The sequence below is a fragment of the Pecten maximus genome, chromosome 3, assembly GCF_902652985.1.
Source record: "Pecten maximus chromosome 3, xPecMax1.1, whole genome shotgun sequence".
Classification (NCBI taxonomy): Eukaryota; Metazoa; Mollusca; class Bivalvia; order Pectinida; family Pectinidae; genus Pecten; species Pecten maximus.
In genome coordinates, this window is record NC_047017.1 from 31,488,894 (window position 1) to 31,515,754 (window position 26,861).

General features: G+C 38.9%; 1 pseudogene; it reads right to left on the reverse strand.

Annotated features, from left to right (window-relative positions):
- Positions 1–26,861, reverse strand: part of LOC117322709 — a 44,522-nt pseudogene that overhangs the window by 9,282 nt on the left and 8,379 nt on the right.

Below are 26,861 nucleotides of genomic sequence, written 5' to 3' on the forward strand. Positions count from 1 at the left end.
TGAATATCTATCCCGAATATGAAATCACAGAAGACTGGTTTCGCAGTCAGTACCATGGAAAGACCGGTGGGCTATAAAATATGGATTGAAAATAGTGTAATGTTATTATCCTTGTTAAAGGCTGATGTCACCAAGATTAAAAACCAAACAGTTGATGGCAGGACTTGAGAGTGAAGACATGTGCTGGAGTCAGAAAGAGCAGTAGAATACATGGAAAGGAAGGAAGACACCACACAATAGTAATCACATGCAAGTACATCAAGTTACACTTAACTGTAGAAAACTAAACACACAACATTTCTAAATCCCACTGTTCATTGTAATACCTGGTACTCATGTCTATGAATCAACATTTGATGAAAAAAAAACCAGAATTGCGATAAAAGTTTCCAGCAAAGCAGAGTATTTGCATCACTTTTTTCAATAGAAGGATTGGCCAATTATACAGGCCAAGTGCTCAGAAGCAGCCTACTGATGTTAAATATAATTATATAGCAGGTCACAGTGTCAGGATATTAATATCTGTCAAGTCAAATTAGTCCTGACTTGAAGTTGTTCAGTGTCCAGACAAGAATTACCTCCCCTTTGGGTTTTATATGGACATAAAGCTTAAGGAGTCAATCTTCAACTCGTGAAACAAACTTTAAATATTAGTAAAATAAGATTGAACATCACAAGTGATTCGTAAGCACAACAATGAATCAGTTTACAAGTTTCAGCCCGAACAACTACGATGTATCACATTGGTCGTGAACTTGGGCATTTTATCTTTGACTTTTTATCAGTTAATGAGTTATAGCACAATAACCACAATTATTTGACCTTTTCCCCTTGTTATGACATTGATCTCTGGAGAATAGATGTAGAATGTGTACATTCATATCATCTTGTCATGATACATCTATCGATTAATTTGATGTTTAAAATGATAGTCATGTAGGAACATTTCTTCTATGTTAGTCGGAAATGTTTCGACCACATTTATAACAACTCTGGTAGCAAGAAAAAGTGTTAATATCCAAAAACATCTGGTGAGCTGACTGATGTCATTGTGACAGTGGAAAGTGGGCCTGTTACAAATTAATTGTATAAATAAATCAAGAGTTCAAACACCGCAGAAGACTTAGAAAATAAACAAACCTGTTCATGATTCTATTTCCATGTCAGAACGAGCTTACTGCAGTACAAAAAAGGGAAATTAAGTAAACACAAGCCAAAACACGTAGTAGTTATATAAAAGCAATAAATTCTAAAGCTGTAATTAACAAAATACAAGATATTGTCTGGTAACAGGGTTCTACCCAAAATATTGTCTGAACAACCCATAGTTATAAACTATAAAGTACAGGGTTCTACCCAAAATATTGTCTGAACAACCCAAGTAATAAAATGTTTAAATTTGTATTTGATTTCACTTCAATACATGACTGATCAAGCTATTTACATCTGTAATGTGTAGCATTTATTTCTACAGTTTTCAACTGTACTATTCACTTTCCCTAATAACAAATACCAGGGGTACTAATTCATTTGTTACTTGATTAGTTGATTATGATAATTGGTTTGGCATTTTTTACATGTCTAATCGGTATGTTTTATGAATGTAAGATTTAACAGCAAAATATATGCAACAACACAAGATAATGCAAAAAAATGCTTCTTTTTAACAAGCCAGGAGTTAATATAGATATTTATTTCAACAAAAACAAAAAAAGCACAGTACTAATATGTATTGTTAATGCAAATTGCAAAACAAATGCAATTCAATCAAATTTTAATGGAACTATTTAATTTACAGCTTTTGAATAAGACAAAGATTTATATCAAAAGATTAATCCCCGTAACATAATTATGGTAGTTCACACAACTCAGAATTAGCCGATTTGGATGTCCAATCCATCAAACCATGTTCATCTGATCATATTTGCCACCTATACAAGTACCAGATAATTCACTATTCTCATCTCTTTGACTTATATCCTTGCTGTTGAAATCTTAGGAATTTGGTCTTCAAAATTGACATAAATACAGAAAGTATGCCTTTACAAAAGGTATGCATGCTTATTCCTACATTTAATCTTGCAAACAAGTTGAAATATAAAGTGTATAGATTTGAATAAGTTGGATGGGGGATTGAATAAACTTAACTACCGGTACTGTTTTTCTTGCTCTTGATTTTATTTAATTTTTAAATAATTTTCATTGTTAGTTGAAAATTCAGAGAAGTTTGGAACATTTACCAATTAAGTTATGTCTAAAGACTTAATTTAATTTTTAAGACAAAGGGTTGTGGAAAATCCCACTCATGTCTGAAGATATCGCCAATGAAGTATCTTGTACAATATCTGGTACTGTAGCAGTTTGTTGGTTTTGATGTGATCAGGTGAGCTTATGGTGAGGATGGATAAGCTATTTTAATATCACAATATTATTAATATCATACAGAATTCGATCACACTTCAATAACCTACCAACCAGACCTGCTGAGAATTCTCATCAATATTTTCGAGGAAAGGGAGAATATCCTGGATCATACTGCAAATATTCCAACACAAGCTGATGTCATGCTTTTCTGTAGATATTCACCAATTTTAAGATCGATGTGATTTAAAGCTTGTATGCAAAATGACAGTCGCCAATAGTGATGAATTACATATAACACTGGCCTATGGGATCTCTCATCTTATCAATTTTGGGCCACGGAATCAATACAGAAAGAAATTCAATGCACATTTTCATGGCCTTTGCTCTTTAAAAAAACATGAGGTATGGTCTCAAAGTAGTTTATATTTTTTCAAGTACATATGACATTTCATATTGTTACATTCTAATTTAACACTAGATTACAGTGTCAGTGAGGGTCCTGTAATATGTCCATCTCTTACCTTAATATTACATTGATACTGAATTACTATAATAATATATGCTGTAAATACATAATTTTGATATAATGAAACTTTGTTGAAGGAAACTGAGGGGTTCAGGAGGCATCTTGTTTGCAAACTTTCACATTTCAGAAGTTTGACTTTTGACCCTTTAACCTTGAATGCAGCCAAATTGGTTAAAAGTGACCTTGACCTAAGGAACTTTTTAAACCCCTATTGCACATCTAATCTCTGGAAATGAAAGCACTGACAGACAGATGCCACTGTGATAACTATAAGGCACCTGTGATTCAAGAAGCTTATAAGTCTATTTTCATTTTTTTTATGTTTGATGACGACAGCCAATCAAACCCTTAATCAAAAGTTACCAGTTGATGAAAGATATCATGGAGGCCACGACATGAAAATTGGCATAATTCACAAAGAAATGTGCTATTCTTAGATTATATCAAAAAAAAATTTGTTGACAGCATGCAAAACATGTCAACTCATGGACACTTTATCACCAGCAAGTGACACAAAGATAAACCCATTTATAATTCTCCCACAACTAGCTGGTACACACGATCATGGCATTATTAAAAGTCAAAAGTAATTCTTAACATCTGTCATGAAAATAGCATGCTAGTATATACCAGTAATTCAGTACATCTGCAACAAATAAGTCAGGAGGTGGAATGGTTGTGTATACCATCTGACATGATGCCAACTGTCTGTGGATTGGTTGTATAGATCACCTGACATTATGCTGACTGTCTGTGTGGATTGGTTGTATAAATCACCTGACAAGCTAACAGACTATGGATCGGTTGTGTAAATCACCTGACAAAGTCACATGCTGACAGACTACGGATTGGTTGTGTAAATCACCTAACAAGCTGACAGACTAGATTGGTTGTGTAAATCACCTGACATGCTGACAGACTATGGATTGGTTGTTTAAATCACCTGACATGCTGACAGACTGGATTGGTTGTGTAAATCACCTGACAAGCTGACAGACTAGATTGGTTGTATAAATCACCCGGCATGCTGACAGACTGGATTGGTTGTATAAATCACCTGACAAGCTGACAGACTATGGATTGGTTGTGTAAATCACCTGACATGCTGACAGACTATGGATTGGTTGTGTAAATCACCTGACATGCTGACAGACTGGATTGGTTGTGTAAATCACCTGACATGCTGACAGACTATGGATTGGTTGTATAAATCACCTGACATGCTGACAGACTGGATTGGTTGTATAAATCACCTGACATGCTGACAGACTATGGATTTGTTGTGTAAATCATCTGACATCTGACAAAAAGCCATCAACTTCCAGAATCTGGCCTTAGCATTATCAAACCAAATGATTGCTTTATAACATCATAAAATAGTGTTTTTGTTTTGCTGAGTATACAATGAAATGGACACAGCTGAATTAACAGTGTAACAAACAGAGGAAAACTTCAGAAACCTACTGAAAAATCAGTCATAATTTGAACACATGTGAAATTGTATGTATCTAATTTAGGACTGCAGACAACAACATCTAATTCAAACCTGCAAATCCATATATGATATGCAAACCAATCATGAAATCTGCCAGAAGGATTTGAGACCAAGCGAAGTGAAATAAACACACAGAGCTGTCCAATCAGATCCTGGATAATGACACTAACAACGAAATATACATTCTGCTATTACGATTCCTACGGCAGATGGCATACAACACCTCAAATCATATAAACAATAAACTGTTATCTATATATCAAAACTTACATCTTGTTTCTTTGGCCGTAGCTCATTCAGTATGCTTTCTACTGTGCTTTTCCTGTAAAAAATTATAAATCAAATCAAACTAATACATAGAAGCTCAGCTGGCTACAAAATATATATTTTCATGTATAAGACATACAATGCTGAACAATCAAACTATAAAAAATGCCTCATATTCTAGGATTCCAACAATGCTAGAGAATCTTCTCATATTTCCTTAATTTCCTTCATAAAGCACTTGGATAATTCCTACCTTTTAATTGTCACCTCAATACTTGTCACACTATACAAGTATAAATGAGCTCACTAATACTTAAATCACAGAGAAGAAGAAAGATGTGGACCCTCTAGCTCATCTCATACTTATTCTATACAGGGATGAACAATAATGATTCTCCAGTTCATTTTATACTAGGTATATATAAGGATTAATGACGACTCTCCTTTCATCTCATACTTAATTCATATTGGGAACTAGAGGTTGCAATTGTTTTTGTCAACAAAAGCATACATCTCCCCTTCACCCTTAATAGGCATTGACATTTATTTTCACACTCAGATGATGTTTGTTTGCTGGGCTTATCATCCGTGAACAGCAAGTGTCATTTTGAGGCGGGCACTCATGTGACCTTTGAACTTCAGGCCTAGACAAGAAATGATCGTAATATTTACACTTATTTGACATTAAGGTCAAGGTCATAGTACATAATGGCACTGCACTGCAGATCTGCTTTAGGTGATGCAAGTATCCTAAAAGTTTCATTAACATATCTTCAACGGTCCAGAAGTGAAGGTTTGGACAAGAAATTACTGTAAAATTCTTCCGACACATTGCCGTAGATGATGAAAGCATCCTCCAAGTTTCATCAACATCATACTTACAGTATATACATAGGAATGAATGACGTCAACTCCAGCTCATCTCATATAGGGATGAGAGACAACGACTCTCCCGCTCATTTCATAATTACAGTTTATATAGATCAATGACAATTACGCAACACTTCTCCAGCTTATCTCATACTTAGTTATTGCCATGTGCAATTTGTGCTAATTATTGTAGATTCATCCTGATCTAGCCACACTTTCTTCATACAAAAAATTAATTGATCACGAGCATTTCATACTTACTTTGCACTTATACCTCCACCAGGAGGCAATCCTGGTGTGCCTTCACCTAAAATGTGCATGAAGGTGGGTAGGTCTGCCTCGCTAAAATCAGGGTTTTCTAAAATTTCTAAAATAAATAAACACAAACATTCATAATTTCCAATCTATGTTGCCATTATAAGTACACTTAATTGAACTTAGTAATATGTTTCTGTGTAATTTTTTGTTACCACTTGAACAATTACATTATATAACATTACATTACATCATAATAGAACATACGTGTATATAGAACACGTTCCAAAAATTTGAATATGACTATCGAGCTTGTATGAAACTTTACTTTCTATACTACCAAAGTTTATATTAGAAATTACTGAACATTGGTATGTTTACATGTACACTTGGTATCAGGATATTTTACCCTTAATTTTGTCTCGTAAGCGAGCATCAAGTTCCTGTTCCTTTTTAAGAGCCTCCTCCGACACAGATGGTGCACTCTTAAAGGCCACAATAACAATGCTCATATTGTCCCTACTCCCCTAAAAAAATAAGAAAAAAAACATGAATTTGGTTATGATATTTTATCTTCTCTACTTGAAATGAACATAACAGCTAGGTCATGAAACTAAATTTGATTTTAAAATAGGATTTACTTGTAGTCTATTATAATTAATTATGAAATTATCACAAAAGTGAAGGAATAGTTGAGGTCAATGCCATTTCTTTATGTTTATAAACACCAATTTCGCAGTATATTTAAGAACATTTCCCTACATTAATTTCACAATTTTTGAGATATCTAAAAAATAAAGTACAAAAAATAAATTACCTTGTTCAAGCAAGTATCAATTACTTGGTTACATATGCTCTCTAAACTACTTGTTAATTTCATGCGATCCCTGACAAAGTCACAGACATCATCATTGGTCATGACATCCCAGATACCATCACAAGCCAGCACTAGGAATTCCTCGTCGCTGCAACGTTTCTCCAGGAATATTTCTGGCTCTGGAGAAACTAGTTGCTCACAAGGTCCCATTCCCTTGACATTTTTATATTCAAAGTCTCCAAGAGCACGCGAAACTGCCAAAGAACCATTTACTCTCTGAATCATTACACTCCCTCCAGCTTTTTGAATTCGCTCCTTTTCTGTAGGATTGATTGGTTTATGGTCCTGGGTAGAAAATTGACATTTTCCACCTCTGGAAAAAACAGCCCTGGAATCTCCACAATTAGCAAAGAATATATGACTTGGTGATACAATAGCACAAACAGCAGTTGAACCACTTTTATCTTCTCCGCTCTTCATTTCTGGGATATCCCTCATTCGCTCATCAAGGTTAAGGAAACCAGTCTTAATTCCTCGATTTACATCCTCTAGGGAAGGCTGTACCTCAGTACCCTCTTTGACATCCAGTTTGCCCCGGAAGTCTTCGTTGGCTATGATTTGATCCAATAGCTGCTCTGCACAATAAGCAGAGACTTTGGCTCCAGCATGTCCATCAAATACAGCAAAGAAGGACCAGTCCTTCAAACCACATGGAAGGCCAATGACAGCTGTGTGAGCATCCTCCATCTCCACTCTCCAGCCTTGCATGCTGCTGAGGCCAAATCGCAGAGAGTTGCCCATGCCTCCTTCATTGTGTTTCTCAGTCTTTGGTTTATCCAAAAATGCACCCATTCTTTACGTCACCTGAAATCAATTGGATGATAATGAAATGAAACCCAAACTTATCAAAACTGAAAACATCATGTGGATTAATTTGGATTGTACAATATTCATTTTCATCTGAATTTGTTAATATACAATCACAAAACGAAGCTTTTGCTTGTGAACTTTAATCAACAAAGTTAAGATAAATATCAAATATCGCTTTGCAAATACAGACACATTTCATACTGGTCACAGGCACATCTAAACAGGAGTTGGAAATAAGGGATGTACCCCCAGATTCCAACCCGGTGAGCCGAATTTTCGACAGCCAGTATGTTAGTCATTTGGCCTGTCAGGCTACAATAAATATACTTGATCTGTAGTCTATAAAGGTTTAAAGCCAATATTTGCAGCGATTTTTCTGACGAGCTAAATACAATGACAATGTGGTTTACATATTTGTAATAGCGAATACTTAAAAGATTTCCTCATCTATCCCACACCGGATGCGAATCTAGTCTAAATTTGTGCACAGTACAAGATACGAGTGACGTAGTTTTTTTTTGCTCAAATACACAGCTGACAATTTCTTCCTCACCTAATATAGAACATCCAGAAGATACCTCTATATGGCTTAACAGTCTGCTTAATCTTTCAGCACCCAGACCTAGATACCATCGTTACCAATACAGTCTTCACTGTGCAATTTCATTTGCGTCAAATAGGAGGACGCCATCGACATGAGGTGGTTTACATCAGTTGTTAAACGTCTATTGGCGTTGCTTCCAGCACCTTTTTAACAATGAGCAGGCAAAATATCATCAAAACATATGAAACCAATCAAAACACTGAAACTGTGAACATCAAAAAAGACAGGCAACAGATTTTCCTCTCGGGACCACTGACAACCAAAGGTCAATATGGCTTCTGCCATTAATGAGCATGCTCCGTGCAAACCGGATGATAAATAATGATCTCGATCGCATTAGCTCTTAACGATTGCGGTTTGCAAGAGCGCACTTCAAGCGTCTCTATCACCCAATGAATGACCTAGATGACGTCATGTTCTATATTTTTCCAGTGGTATGCATTTCATTGAGATAGACCTTCAAATAATGTTTTTTTTTCTTAAAGTAGGTCCTTGACAGCAGTCTTTATTCAAGTGGGCGCGTAAAGTTTTTAAATATATATATATATTTATTTTTGAAATGAAAACGAAGAGACTATGAAAACAAAACAAAATAAAACCATCTCGCGAACAAGCTGAAACAAGCAAAGTGATAAGCCATAATGCAGAATATTCCAGATCACGTTTAGCATTGAATCAATTTCAGATATAGGTTATGTCTAAACCACTATTTGATCCACTTTATAGTGACAATACATTATTTCCGCTAATGAGAGACGTGACGTAACATTAATATGGACATGTACATAGTTCTAAGCCAACCGTACCACGTGTACACTGTCGATAATCGGTCTACCCATGTCCCCACTACTCCCGACACATCCATGTCCCCACTACCCCCAACACATCCATGTTCCCACTACTCCCGACACATCCATGTCCCCACTACCCCCGACACATCCATGTCCCCACTACCCCCGACACATCCATGTCCCCACTACCCCCGACACATCCATGTCCCCACTACCCCCCGACACATCCATGTCCCCACTACTCCCGACACATCAATGTCCCCACTACTCCCGACACATCCATGCACCCACAACCCCCGACACATCCATGTCCACTACCCCCGACACATGCATGTCCCCACTACCCCCGACACATCCATGCACCCACAACCCCCGACACATCCATGTCCCCACTACCCCCGACACATCCATGTTCCCACTACCCCCGACACATCCATGTTCCCACTACCTCTGACACATCGATGTTCCCACTACCCCCGACACATCTATGTACCCACTACCCCCGACACATCCATGTACCCACTACCCCCGACACATCCATGTACCCACTACCCCGACACATCCATGCCCCCACTACCCCCGACACATCCATGCCCCCACTACCCCCGACACATCCATGTCCCCACTACCCCCGACACATCCATGTCCCCACTACCCCCGACACATCCATGTCTCCACTACCCCCGACACATCCATGTCCCCACTACCCCTGACACATCCATGTACCCACTACCCCGACACATCCATGCCCCCACTACCCCCGACACATCCATGTACCCACTACCCCCGAGACATCCAGTCCCCACTACCCCCGAGACATCTATGTCCCCACTACCCCCGACACATCCATGTCCCCACTACCCCCGACACATCCATGTACCCACTACCCCCGACACATCCATGTTCCCACTACCCCCGACAAATCCATGTTCCCACTTCCCCCGACAAATCCATGTTCCCACTTCCCCCGACACATCCATGTCCCCACTTCCCCCGACAAATCCATGTTCCCACTTCCCCCGACAAATCCATGTTCCCACTTCCCCCGACACATCCATGTCCCCACTACCCCCGACAAATCCATGTTCCCACTTCCCCCGACAAATCCATGTTCCCACTTCCCCCGACACATCCATGTTCCCACTACCCCCGACACATCCATGTTCCCACTGCCTCTGACCCATTCATGTACCCACTACCCCGACACATCCATGTACCCACTACCCCCGAGACATCCATGTCCCCACTACCCCCGAGACATCTATGTACCCACTAGCCCCGACACACCCATGTACCCACTACCCCCGACACATCTATGTTCCCACTACCCCCGACACATCCATGTTCCCACTGCCTCTGACCCATTCATGTACCCACTACCCCGACAAATTCATGTTCCCACTACCCCCGAGACATCTATGTACCCACTAGACCTGACACACCCATGTACCCACTACCCCCGACACATCCATGTACCCACTACCCCGACACATCCATGTACCCACTACCCCCGAGACATCCATGTCCCCACTACCCCCGACACATCTATGTACCCACTAGCCCTGACACACCCATGTACCCACTACCCTCGACACATCCATGTCCACTACCCCCGACACATCCATGTTCCCACTACCCCCGACACATCCATGTACCCACTACCTCGACACATCCATGTCCACTACCCCCGACACATCCATGTACCCACTACCTCGACACATCCATGTCCACTACCCCCGACACATCCATGTTCCCACTACCCCCGACACATCCATGTACCCACTACCTCGACACATCCATGTCCACTACCCCCGACACATCCATGTACCCACTACCTCGACACATCCATGTTCCCACTACCCCCGACACATCCATGTACCCACTACCTCGACACATCCATGTTCCCACTACCCCCGACACATCCATGTACCCACTACCTCGACACATCCATGTTCCCACTACCTCTGACACATCCATGTTCCCACTACCCCCGACACATCCATGTACCCACTACCCCCGACACATCTATGTTCCCACTACCCCCGACACATCCATGTACCCACTACCTCGACACATCCATGTTCCCACTACCCCCGACACATCCATGTACCCACTACCTCGACACATCTATGTACCCACTACCCCCGACACATCCATGTACCCACTACCCCCGACACATCTATGTACCCACTACTCCCGACACATCCATGTACCCACTACCCCTGACACACCCATGTACCCACTACCTCGACACATCCATGTACCCACTACCCCCGACACATCCATGTTCCCACTACCTCGACACATCCATGTACCCACTACCCCCGACACATCCATGTTCCCACTACCTCGACACATCTATGTACCCACTACTCCCGACACATCCATGTACCCACTACCCCTGACACATCCATGTTCCCACTACCCCCGACACATCCATGTACCCACTACCTCGACACATCTATGTACCCACTACCCCCGACACATCCATGTACCCACTACCCCCGACACATCTATGTACCCACTACTCCCGACACATCCATGTACCCACTACCCCTGACACACCCATGTACCCACTACCTCGACACATCCATGTACCCACTACCCCCGACACATCCATGTTCCCACTACCTCGACACATCCATGTACCCACTACCCCCGACACATCCATGTACCCACTACCCCTGACACACCCATGTTCCCACTACCCCCGACACATCTATGTACCCACTACTCCCGACACATCCATGTACCCACTACCCCCGACACATCTATGTACCCACTACTCCCGACACATCCATGTACCCACTACCCCCGACACATCCATGTTCCCACTACCCCCGACACATCCATGTACCCACTACCCCCCGACACATCCATGTCCCCACTACTCCCGACACATCCATGTACCCACTACCCCCGACACATCCATGTACCCACTACCCCCGACACATCCATGTCCCCACAACCCCCGACACATCCATGTACCCACTACCCCTGACACATCCATGTTCCCCACTACCCCCGACACATCCATGTCCCCACTACCCCCGACACATCCATGTCCCCACTTCCCCCGACACACCCATGTTCCCACTACCCCCGACACATCTATGTACCCACTACTCCCGACACATCCATGTACCCACTACTCCCGACACATCCATGTTCCCACTACCCCCGACACATCTATGTACCCACTACTCCCGACACATCCATGTACCCACTACTCCCGACACATCCATGTACCCACTACCCCCGACACATCTATGTACCCACTACTCCCGACACATCCATGTACCCACTACTCCCGACACATCTATGTACCCACTACCCCCGACACATCCATGTACCCACTACCTCGACACATCCATGTTCCCACTACCCCCGACACATCTATGTACCCACTACTCCCGACACATCCATGTACCCACTACTCCCGACACATCCATGTACCCACTACCCCCGAGACATCTATGTACCCACTACCCCTGACACATCCATGTCCCCACTACTCCCGACACATCAATGTCCCCACTACCCCCGACACATCCATGTACCCACTACCCCCGACACATCCATGTACCCACTACCCCCGACACATCCATGTCCCCACTACTCCCGACACATCTATGTACCCACTACTCCCGACACATCTATGTACCCACTACTCCCGACACATCTATGTACCCACTACTCCCGACACATCCATGTACCCACTACCCCCGACACATCCATGTACCCACTACCCCCGACACATCTATGTACCCACTACCCCCGACACATCCATGTACCCACTACCCCCGACACATCCATGTCCCCACTACCCCCGACACATCTATGTACCCACTACCCCCGACACATCCATGTACCCACTACCCCCGACACATCCATGTCCCCACTACCCCCGACACATCCATGTACCCACTACCCCCGACAAATCCATGTACCCACTACCCCCGACACATCCATGTCCCCACTACCCCTGACACATCCATGTACCCACTACCCCCGACACATCCATGTACCCACTACCCCCGACACATCCATGTTCCCACTACCCCCGACACATCCATGTACCCACTACTCCCGACACATCCATGTACCCACTACCCCCCGACACATCCATGTACCCACTACCCCCGACACATCTATGTACCCACTACCCCCGACACATCCATGTCCCCACTACCCCCGAGACATCTATGTACCCACTACCCCCGACACATCCAGTCCCCACTACTCCCGACACATCAATGTCCCCACTACCCCTGACACATCCATGTCCCCACTACCCCGACACATCCATGTTCCCACTACCCCCGACACATCCATGTTCCCACTACCCCCGACAAATCCATGTACCCACTACCCCCGACACATCCATGTACCCACTACCCCCGACACATCCATGTACCCACTACCCCCGACACATCCATGTCCCCACTACCCCCGACACATCCATGTCCCCACTACCCCCGACACATCTATGTACCCACTACCCCCGACAAATCCATGTTCCCACTTCCCCCGACAAATCCATGTACCCACTACCCCCGACAAATCCATGTCCCCACTACCCCCGACAAATCCATGTTCCCACTTCCCCCGACAAATCCATGCACCATGGGTTTGTTTCTGTTCACAGTAAAGTTGTGATGTATTACTGTACATATTATGGGTTTGTTTCTGTTCACAGTAAAGTTGTGACGTATTGCTGTACATATCATGTTTTTGATTGTGTTCACGGTAAAGTTCTGAGGTATTTCTGTACATATCATGGGTTTGTTTCTGTTCACAGTAAAGTTGTGACGTATTGCTGTACATATCATTGGATTGATTCTGTTCATAGTAAAGTTATGACGTATTTCTGTACGTATCATGTTTTTGATTCTGTTCACAGTAAAGTTCTGACGTATTTCTGTATATATCATGGGGTTGATTCTGTTCACAGTAAAGTTCTGACGTATTTCTGTATATATCATGGGGTTGATTCTGTTCATAGTAAAGTTCTGACCGATTGCTGTACATATCATGGGGTTGATTCTGTTCATAGTAAAATTCTGACGTATTTCTGTATATATCATGGTGTTGATTCTGTTCATAGTAAAATTCTGACGTATTTCTGTATATATCATGGTGTTGATTCTGTTCATAGTAAAATTCTGACGTATTTCTGTACATATCATGTTTTTGATTGTGTTCACAGTAAAGTTCTGACCGATTGCTGTACATATGAGTTTGATTCTATTCATAGTAAAGTTCTGACATATTTCTGTATATATCATGGGGTTGATTCTGTTCATATTAAAGTTCTGACCGATTGCTGTACATATAATGGGTTTGATTCTGTTCACAGTAAAGTTCTGACGTATTGCTGTACATATCATGTTTTTGATTCTGTTCACAGTAAAGTTCTGACGTATTTCTGTACATATCATGGATTTGTTGTGTTCATAGTAAAATTCTGGCGTATTTCTGTACATATCATGGGGTTGATTCTGTTCATAGTAAAGTTCTGACGTATTGCTGTACATATCATGTTTTTGATTCTGTTCATAGTGAAGTTATGACGTATTTCTGTACATATCATGGGGTTGATTCTGTTCATAGTAAAGTTCTGACGTATTGCTGTACATATCATGGGGTCGACTTTGTTCACAGTAAAGTTCTGAGGTATTGCTGTACATATCATGGGGTTGATTCTGTTCATAGTGAAGTTATGACGTATTTCTGTACATATCTTGGGGTTGATTCTGTTCATAGTAAAATTCTGACGTATTTCTGTATATATCATGGGGTCGACTTTGTTCACAGTAAAGTTCTGACGTATTGCTGTACATATCATGGGGTTGATTCTGTTCACAGTAAAGTTCTGACGTATTTCTGTATATATCATGGGGTTGATTCTGTTCATAGTAAAATTCTGACGTATTTCTGTATATATCATGGGGTTGATTCTGTTCACAGTAAAGTTCTGACCGATTGCTGTACATATCATGGGGTTGATTCTGTTCACAGTAAAGTTCTGACGTATTTCTGTATATATCATGGGGTTGATTCTGTTCATAGTAAAATTCTGACGTATTACTGTACATATCATGGGGTTGATTCTGTTCACAGTAAAGTTCTGACGTATTTCTGTATATATCATGGGGTTGATTCTGTTCACAGTAAAGTTCTGACGTATTTCTGTATATATCATGGGGTTGATTCTGTTCATAGTAATGTTATGACATATTGCTGTACATATCATGGGGTTGATTCTGTTCACAGTAAAATTCTGACGTATTTCTGTACATATCATGGGTTTGATTCTGTTCATAGTAAAGTTCTGACATATTTCTGTATATATCATGGGGTTGATTCTGTTCATAGTAAAGTTCTGACATATTTCTGTATATATCATGGGGTTGATTCTGTTCATAGTAATGTTATGACGTATTGCTGTACATATCATGGGGTTGATTCTGTTCACAGTAAAATTCTGACGTATTTCTGTACATATCATGGGTTTGATCCTGTTCATAGTAATGTTCTGACGAATTGCTGTACATATCATGGGTTTGATTTTGTTCACAGTAAAGTTCTGACGTATTACTGTACATATCATGTTTTTGATTCTGTTCACAGTAAAGTTCTGACGTATTGCTGTACATATCATGGATTTGATTCTGTTCATAGTAAAATTGTGACGAATTGCTGTACATATCATAGGGTTGATTCTGTTCACGGTAAAGTTGTGACGTATTTCTGTACATATCATGGGGTTGACTTTGTTCACAGTAAAATTCTGACGTATTTCTGTACATATCATGGGTTTGATTCTGTTCATAGTAAAATTCTGACGTATTGCTGTACATATCATGGATTTGATTCTGTTCACAGTAAAGTTCTGACCGATTGCTGTACATATCACGGGTTTGATTCTGTTCACAGTAAAGTTCTGACGTATTTCTGTACATATCATGTTTTTGATTCTGTTCACAGTAAAGTTGTGACGTATTGCTGTACATATCATGGGGTTGATTCTGTTCATAGTAAAGTTCTGACGTATGACTGTACATATCATGGGTTGATTCTGTTCACAGTAAAGTTCTGACGTATTACTGTATTTATCATGTTTTTGATTCTGTTCACAGTAAAGTTCTGACGTATTACTGTACATATCATGGGGTTGAATCTGTTCACAGTAAAGTTCTGACCGATTGCTGTACATATCACGGGTTTGATTCTGTTCATAGTAAAGTTCTGACGTATTACTGTACATATCATGTTTTTGATTCTGTTCACAGTAAAGTTCTGACGTATTTCTGTACATATCATGTTTTTGATTCTGTTCACAGTAAAGTTCTGACGTATTGCTGTACATATCATGGGGTTGATTCTGTTCATAGTAAAGTTCTGACGTATGACTGTACATATCATGGGTTGATTCTGTTCACAGTAAAGTTCTGACGTATTACTGTACATATCATGTTTTTGATTCTGTTCACAGTAAAGTTCTGACGTATTACTGTACATATCATGGGGTTGAATCTGTTCATAGTAAAGTTCTGACCGATTGCTGTACATATCATGGGATTGATTCTGTTCACAGTAAAGTTCTGACGTATTACTGTACATATCATGGGGTTGATTCTGTTCATAGTAAAGTTCTGACGTATGACTGTACATATCATGGGTTGATTCTGTTCACAGTAAAGTTCTGACGTATTACTGTACATATCATGTTTTTGATTCTGTTCATAGTAATGTTCTGACGTATTGCTGTACATATCATGGGGTTGATTCTGTTCACAGTAAAGTTCTGGCCGATTCTGTACATATCATGGGGTTGATTCTGTTCATAGTAAAATTCTGACGTATTGCTGTACTTATCATGAGTTGATTCTGTTCACACCGGGTAGTAAAGTCCTGATGCATTGGAGTGTGAACCAACATGGAAAACATATTTTTGTTGAGCGCCTCACAGAAATCGAACCCGAGTCTTCAGTGTGATAATCAGCATGCTGTGCCAGACAAGTGACAGAGACTGTATTTAATACTTTGTACATTCCACACAGACAACTGAGTGGCAATGACGTATTCAACACGAAGTACATTCTATACTGACCTAGTCCTTCAACTGAGTGGCAATGACGTATTTAACACGAAGTACATGCTACACTGATCCGCTCGGTCAGCTGAGTGGCAATGACGTATTCAACACTTAGTACATTCCATACTGGCCCACTCCGTCAGCTGAGTGGCAATGACGTATTCAACACTTAGTACATTCCATACTGGCCCACTCCGTCAGCTGAGTGGCAATGACGTATTCACCACTAAGTATATTCCATACTGGCCCACTCCGTCAGCTGAGTGGCAATGACGTATTCAACACTTAGTACATTCCATACTGACCCACTCCGTCAGCTGAGTGGCAATGACGTATTCAACACTTAGTACATTCCATACTGGCCCACTCCGTCAGCTGAGTGGCAATGACGTATTCAACACTTAGTACATTCCATACTGACCCACTCCGTCAGCTGAGTGGCAATGACGTATTCACCACTAAGTACATTCTACACTGACCTAGTCCGTCAGCTGCGCTATGTACATGCCACACTGACCCACTCTGTCAGCTGAATGACAATTACTTATTTAACACTAAGTACATGCCACACCGACCCACTCTGTCAGCCGAGTGACAATGATGTATTGAATAATATGTACATGCCACTCAGATCCTTGAACAGCAGTAGCATTTAATTCTATGTAGTGCCATTCAAACCAGGTATAAACGCAAAAACCATGATGTCTTTACAACTTTTATTTAGAAAAAAAATCGACATAAAAATGAGGCATTAAAATCATTTATAAAGCGTATAGGTCTCAAATGTTTTGATTGATATATAGATCACATATTAACAATTCTACATATTATACTATACACAAAATATTAACACCGTAGTCTTAGACAGTTAAAAAAAGATGTAATAATGACAAAAAGCAATAAATTAAACAACTACCATTTTAGTAGAATCTAAATATTAAACAGCTACCACATGATTTTTATGTCATAAGGTTAATTGATACACTGAAAACAAAATTCATTAAATGGAAAAAAACTGGTTACCATATCAAACAGAAGTTGGCATCATGCTGAGGATTAGGATAGTAACAGATTCACAAAAGGAATTTATTCAAAGGTTTCTATGTTTTATTGGCTTTCAAAATTTCATATGAGTCAGCCAGCCCATATCATATTTTTAAAAGGCCAATAAATCAGAAACCTTCGGATTACAAAAGAATATATTAAACAGATTACAAAACAATCTGTCACAAACAATGTCTATAGGAATTTGCTTCTGAAAAGGTTCAAAACTAATATAACACTGAATCTACCTGTTAACAGGTCCATTTATAGCTACTAGAACATTATATCTACCTCTCATCATGCTTATAACTACGAGAATATCATATCTACCTCTTAACGGGTTCATAACTACTAGAACATTATATCTACCTCTCAACAGGTCAATAACAAACAGGACTATATTTGGTTTAAACAGCAAGACATCTATACACGACTAGCTCACACTAATAAAACATTCAAACCATAAGATAAGTAAACATTACACATATAAACTCAATACAGTATATGGGTAACCCACTGTAGTACTGCAATACAGGTAATACACTGTGCCAGTAGTACTGTCATACAGGTAACACACTGTAGTACTGCAATACAGGTAGTACACTGTAGTACTGTCATACAGGTAACACACTGTAGTAATGTCATACAGGTAACACACTGTAGTAATGTCATACAGGTAACACACTGTAGTAATGTCATACAGGTAACACACTGTAGTAATGTCATACAGGTAATACACTGTAGTACTGTCATACAGGTAATACACTGTGCCAGTAGTACTGTCGTACAGGTAACACACTGTAGTACTGCAATACAGGTAATACACTGTGCCAGTAGTACTGTCATACAGGTAACACACTGTAGTACTGCAATACAGGTAATACACTGTAGTACTGCCATACAGGTAATACACTGTAGTACTGCAATACAGGTAATACACTGTAGTACTGTCATACAAGTAATAGACTATAGTACTGTCATACAGGTAATAGACTATAGTACTGTCATACATGTAATACACTGTAGTAATGCCATACAGGTAATACACTGTAGTCCTGTCATACAGGTAATACATTGTAGTACTGTCATACAGGTAATACACTGTAGTACTGTCATACAGGTATTACACTAGTAATGCCATACAGGTAATACACTGTAGTACTATCATACAGGTAATACACTGTAGTACTGTCATACAGATAATACACTGTAGTACATTTGTACTATCATACAGGTAATACACTGTAGTACTGCCATACAGGTAATACACTGTAGTACTACCATACATGTAATACACTGTAGTACTGCCATACAGGTAATACACTGTAGTACTGTCATACAGGTAATACACTGTAGTAATGTCATACAGGTAATACACTGTAGTACTGCCATACAGGTAATACACTGTAGTACTGTCATACAGGTAATACACTGTAGTACTACCATACATGTAATACACTGTAGTACTGCCATACAGGTAATACACTGTAGTACTGTCATACAGGTAATACACTGTAGTAATGTCATACAGGTAATACACTGTAGTAATGTCATACAGGTAATACACTGTAGTAATGTCATACAGGTAATACACTGTAGTAATGCCATACAGGTAATACACTGTAGTAATGTCATATAGGTAATACACTGTAGTACTGTCATACAGGTAATACACTGTAGTGCTGTTATACAACATTGTCTCTCATTTATTAACATTCAAATAGAGCTACAGAATGAAATCTATAGCACTGTAGTGACTGTACATACATATCTACACATAAATAAGACATGATATTTGTTGTAAAAAAATTAAAAAAACAACATCGCCATCAAACAACAGTCAATCACAGAAATAAATTCACTTGCCTCAGATAAAATTCTATAATCACAGAAAGGGATTTTTTTATATATAAGATAATTCATTTATAATTCTTGTTTCTACAGCACACTACCATAGAAAATACATGATACATATTCAACATGTTGCTTCCATATAAGGATGCTCAAAATATTTATATCTAAATCATAATACCATATAAGGATATACAAAGTACTTCAATATAAGGATAAGAAACATACCCTGATGACATAAACAATTTGTGATATACACAGTTAAGTTGTGATACACTGTGGATACACACTCACTGCGTAGACAATGATCTTACATGTTTTCTGAGAAAATTGTACCTAATCAGAGATATCAACAACCAGCGGGATTTATTATCAGTTTTAAAACATGTTTATAAAATAAAGTGTAAAAGAAACACAAAAAACACTGGTAATGCATACCCTAAATGTAATAGGATTAAATAATATCAGAGTTTGCCAGTCAGAATAGTATGATTATGATAATGACCAGGACTAACACAAGAACAGTAGAACCTGACTTTACTGACAATGTATGGAACTGAGTCATCAGATATGACAGTGTGTTGATAAAGTCAGTGTGTCTGATATGACAGTGTGTTGATAAAGTAAATATGTCTGATATGTCAGTGTGTCTGATATGACAGGGTGTTGATAAAGTCAGTGTGTCTGATATGACAGTGTGTTGATAAAGTCAGTGTGTCTGATATGACAGTGTGTTGATAAAGTCAGCGTGTCTGATATGACAGTGTGTTGATAAAGTCAGTGTGTCTGATATGACAGTGTGTTGATAAAGTCAGTGTGTCTGATATGACAGTGTGTTGATAAAGTCAGTGTGTCTGATATGACAGTGTGTTGATAAAGTCAGTGTGTCTGATATGACAGGGTGTTGATAAAGTAAGTGTGTCTGATACGACAGTGTGTTGATAAAGTCAGTGTGTCTGATACGACAGTGTGTTGATAAAGTCAGTGTGTCTGATACGACATTGTGTTGATAAAGTCAGTGTGTCTGATACGACAGTGTGTTGATAAAGTCAGTGTGTCTGATATGACAGTGGAGCATGTTCTAGTGGATAAGATCTGATTTTACAGGATGTCATTAAATTTGGTCATCAGTAAAGTCAGATTCCATTGTAAATCTATACTAACATGCCCCTTATATAAGACTTAACACAAGTAAAATCTGTACTGACCTACACCATGCTATAACCTAAATTACCGGAATCTATAAATCATCCAAACCTTACATGATGTCAAAATAGATACAAAAAAAAATCACCCACGACCCCTAATGCACACAGAAAATGACAGGTGGCAGTTTTGAGTAGAAAACATGGCAAACAATATCCTGTATGTCAGAGTAAACAATATCTCAATATGTCCTAGTAAAACATATCCCCAAATGTCCTCGTAAACAAATTTCCCAAAATGTCCTAGTAAACAATATCCCCAAATGTCCTCGTAAACAATATCCCCAAATGTCCTCGTAAACAAATTTCCCAAAATGTCCTAGTAAACAATATCCCCAAATGTCCCAGTAAACAATATCCCCATATGTCCCAGTAAACAATATCCCCACTCTCCTAGTAAACAATATCCCCAAATGTCCTAGTAAACAATATCCCCATATGTCCATGTAAACAATATCCCCATATGTCCTAGTAAACAATATCCCCAAATGTCCTAGTAAACAATATCCCCATATTTCCCAGTAAACAATATCCCCATATGTCCTAGTAAACAATATCCCCAAATGTCCTAGTAAACAATATCCCCATATGTCCTAGTAAACAATATCCCCATATGTCCCAGTAAACAATATCCCCAAATGTCCTAGTAAACAATATCCCCAAATGTCCTAGTAAACAATATCCCCATGTTTCCTAGTAAACAATATCCCCAAATGTCCTAGTAAACAATATCCCCAAATGTCCCAGTAAACAATATCCCCATATGTCCCAGTAAACAATATCCCCATATGTCCATGTAAACAATATCCCCACTTTCCCAGTAAACAATATCCCCATATGTCCTAGTAAACAATATCCCCATATGTCCATGTAAACAATATCCCCATATGTCCTAGTAAACAATATCCCCACTTTCCTAGTTAACAATATCCCCACTTTCCTAGTAAACAATATCCCCATATGTCCTAGTAAACAATATCCCCATATGTCCATGTAAACAATATCCCCATATGTCCTAGTAAACAATATCCCCACTTTCCTAGTTAACAATATCCCCACTTTCCTAGTAAACAATATCCCCAAATGTCCTAGTAAACAATATCCCCATATGTCCTAGTAAACAATATCCCCAAATGTCCTAGTAAATAATATCCCCACTTTCCTAGTAAACAATATCCCCACTTTCCTAGTAAACAATATCCCCAAATGTCCTAGTAAACAATATCCCCAAATGTCCTAGTAAACAATGTCCCCACTTTCCTAGTAAACAATATCCCCAAATGTCCCAGTAAACAATATCCCCACTTTCCTAGTAAACAATGTCCCCATATGTCCTCGTAAACAAATTTCCCAAAATGTCCTAGTAAACAATATCCCCAAATGTCCCAGTAAACAATATCCACATATGTCCTAGTAAACATTACATTGTGTCAGCTATAGACAATCTGCTCACACTATTTCTATAGAAAAGAATCGCCATTCAAAGGTCTTATTGTAAACTTCATTTTACAACAATTATGGAACAGGTTCTCTACACTTAATTACTCTTCTTGACACAGGTGTGAAGAGTCTTAACATGGCAGAACCCATGTAGTCGGCAAGTAACCCACTAAGTTATTACCATTGGAACTGACCATGTCTGTCATGATGAGAGGATAGTGTACTACCCATTCTGCCATGTAACCATCATATCTAGTTTATAGGATCATCGGGATTCCTATTCTCAAAAATTATCAGTTTTCACTACATATGATGATTAAATATATAATGTATAGAAAGAAATGTGAAAAAACCCATGAGATAATTTGATGAACCATCCTTGGTAAATACGGCATTATGCTTATATTCTCACAAAGTAATGTTAATAAAAAGTAGTAACAAGAGTACCATCATCGTTACAAAACTTCATATTGTATATCACTAAACCTAGCATTAGAAGGTCATTTCACCAACTGGAATCTATATTGTAATATACTGGTATTAGAACGAAGAAATATAATTGCAATATCAAAATAGGTATAGTATAAATTAGGTTTTGCATTATAGTAAGCGTTGAAATTATCATTATTATGAAACATGTTTAACTGGAAAATAAAAGCTTACCCTCCAAGCAACCCTATTGAAATATTGAAATTGGTGCCCTAATACCATTGCAAAGGGTTTACTTATGCCTTTCAACAATTGCACCAAAAATTTAATATTAGACTTTGCATAAAATGTCAAAGCACAAAATGTTTAAAAAAACAAAACAAAAAAAACCCCAACATTTTTCCTCAAAATTATTAATTCCGACCCCAGGAAGTAATAGGTAACCCCCACATCAATCCTCAAACCAAATATTAGAGCCCTACCATAGTACAATTATTAAGGGGTTTACTGATGCCTTTTCAGACACCAAAAGCTTAATATCAGATTTAGCATGGAAGTCAAGTCCAAAATGTTTAAGAAAAGAGAGACCTTTTTCCTCAAAATTGTTCATTCAGACTCTGATGACTTTCAACGCTTGCACCAAAAGGTTAACATTCAGAAACCAAAGCCGAAGCCAACCGCGGCAACAACTTATTTTTCTTCAGGAGGCAAGCTAAAAAGTTGGGGAACAAACAGTATTGCATTGTACAGAAAAGTAGAGTAAACAGAACGACATTCCTCGATTGTGATTCTGACACACAACTGACAGAACAACTGATAAAATCTGAGGTATTAAATATTACAAAGTTTATGAAATGAGGCTAATCTGACCATGATGTGACACAAGATAAGACACTTTTTTGTTTTAGTAGGAACATTCTATCCCATAAACACAAATTAAAGCATTGAATACAGTTTTTCCTTCTTCTAGGAAAGAGTTGAGACAGTAATATTTTGAAGAGTCTCAGTCACAAGCCTGTCCCTCCAGTGTGTACGTACTTAAACACATCTTCTCCATCTGGTTCGTGATTCCTCTCGAAAATTCTTCTGGAAACATAAATAGAACGGTTAGTTAGTGTGACCCATAAGCAGTATACATACCTAAACAAATGTAAAAAGGAATTTGAATTTGTACATATTTAAACAGACTCAATAGTGGGCATTCCAAATATATACTCCAAAAATACTACATGCTCAAATACTTAATGTCCAGAAAAGTCTTTTGTGTCGGGTATAAAGTATGAACATTCTACATATTCCCCCTAAGGCAGACTCATTGACAGAGACCCAAGCCTTGAATGAGCATTACACATACTGGCCGCCACATCACTTATGGTTTCAAGTCAACTACCTTCAATATTCCATCAAATAAAATGCTTGTATCAGAAATAAATAGCTGTGCTAGAAAGAATTTGACTCAGAAGCTAAGCTGCATCTGAGTTTTTCATGCTGTGAAAGCATAATTGAAATAAAATAATGAGTTATAATGTAATAAAAAATGTACCCACCGTGTTTGGACGAATCATAACCTTCATGATGTTTTCTCTTGACACAGGTCTCAACCAATGCATCCATTAACTTGGCCTGAAATTTACAATTTAAATCCTGATCAGAAAACAATACTAAAGCTTACTAACTTAAATTCTGATTTAAATTGTTCCTGAGGCATTTCACACAAGCCAGACTTTGTTATCTCAAACTATGATATCTCAAAGATTCTACTTTAAAAGTCCATACTTGTGAACTTTCCTGTTTTAGGCAGGAGTTTCCTATATTTAGACTCCCTGCCCTGTTTACAAATCGTATTGATCAAATATAGGTAATCTTCTGATTATGGGAGACCCTGTATGGAGCCCTTATTCATCTTGTTGGTTTCTCTTAGGCTTATGACATACACTTGTCAGCTAGTTATGGGCATTTGTGTAGGGCATGGGTCAGTTAATGACCTGCTCACCTGCCGTAATGAAATTTGGCACATCACTGACTGCAAGTGTGACACTATCCCGATAAATAAAACAATTGATTTAAACTAATTAAGCTGCAGTCGTGTGGTGATAGTTTTCGTAGCATTCGATCTGAAGGATGATCATGGTTAGTTTAATGCTTCTACATGACATCATATACAGAATTTGTTGTCAACCCAACAAACGATCATTACTTGACAGTAAACAGACACAGGAATCTCGGATATAGAAAGTGAAAACAGCACCAAACAGCAATGCTATCAACTGAGCATTAACATGGCGGATCAGAATTAAAGAAATCACCAACAAAGACGCATTAGACTGAAGGCCTGGCCGCCTGTAAACATACATGGGGCTTCATATTGTTTCAATCATCATACACTTGTGTAATAGTGGTAATTACTAGGGATCTATTTTGGCTGAAATTAACTTTCCAACTTCACATTTTGAGAGACAAAAATATGTCCTTAAATACAAATTTTCATTAGCCCAATACTGTTGTACCAAACCTAGCTGTGATATCATTGTGATAATTTGCATTAGCTGAAATTAATTTTAGTTTAAGCATAGTTTTGATAACATATCTATGTAAGAGTTAAAGGAGTCTTATAAGACAGCTCAATCAATGAGTTTTGATAAACAATTCTCAGAAACACATATAATTTCAAAAACTTTTGTTATTTACTGCTTATTATCTGGTCCTTTCAAAGTTGAGTTTAACATTGGATAAATTTGAATGAAAATACTGTGGAACTTCGTTAACTCGAACTCGACGGGACCACGAGAAAACTTCTGAGTTATCAGAGAGTTCAAATTAAGGGAGTTGTCATTTTCGGTGCGAAGTTTGGTCAATATTTGTCAACATTACATGATCATTATAACTCGGCTCTGTCACTCATCAGTTTAGTGTAAATATGTAATATTTCCTTCTGTCTCTCGTAGGTCTCTCATAGTTTAGTGTAGTTTTGCTGATAGACAATCACAAGTTTCTTTCACTAAGTCAACAATCACGATAGAGCTTCTTTCACTAAGTCACTTCAATAACAGTAACTATTCATGTTTACAAAAGGAATAATGATAAAACAGAAATCAACCGAATAACAATTTATCAACGTCACATCAAATACCCGTTCAAATTTATCACAAATTATATGTAAAATGTAACAGAACCATTACCTTCTGTTAGACATATGAAATACTGTTTGATAGGCCTACTTACGTTTTACCGATAACCATGCCATTCCCATGTGTATTAGCACAGGAAGTTGAGCTGCGCATGTGCGTATAAAATGTTACTGTTACTGAGTTGGCATGTTATCCGATTTAATAGACAGCGGTGACAGTTTATACAGACGTACTCTGAACACCGCGGAAGTAATTGCGCTATTGTTTCAGTTGTTTAAAGATTCAATATGCTGTGGTGACTGTTTCATTTCTACACCTGTACAAACATCAGCCGAGTACCAGCGTGTCAGAGATTAGTTCTGTTTGAGAGAGCGGGTAGATGAATTCTTGACTGTAGTGTGTATTATTATCAGCGACCGTCTGATGTAAGTAAAGCAGTACATTTTATCACCGAGAGTTGTTGTTATAAGATTCCACAGACAATTTGTTTAATTAATTTATTAAACACTTATATTAATAGCATATAATAATCGGTAGGTTTCTAGTACCAATATCTTCAGTATTACAAATGGAAGTTTGATGTTGAAAAAATGTCAGCGTTTACCATCGATCGTTGTTAGACTCAAAAACGATACTTTGAGTTATTCGATCATTTCAAGTAGGATTTTTATTGTTGGGACCATATTTTCACTTCGTATTATCAGAGTTTTTTTGAGTTTTCCGAATTCAAGTTTTCTGAGTTTTTTTTTACTAGGATAAAGAGCAAATTCGGTCGGGACTGACGAAGGACTTCAAGTTAAGTGG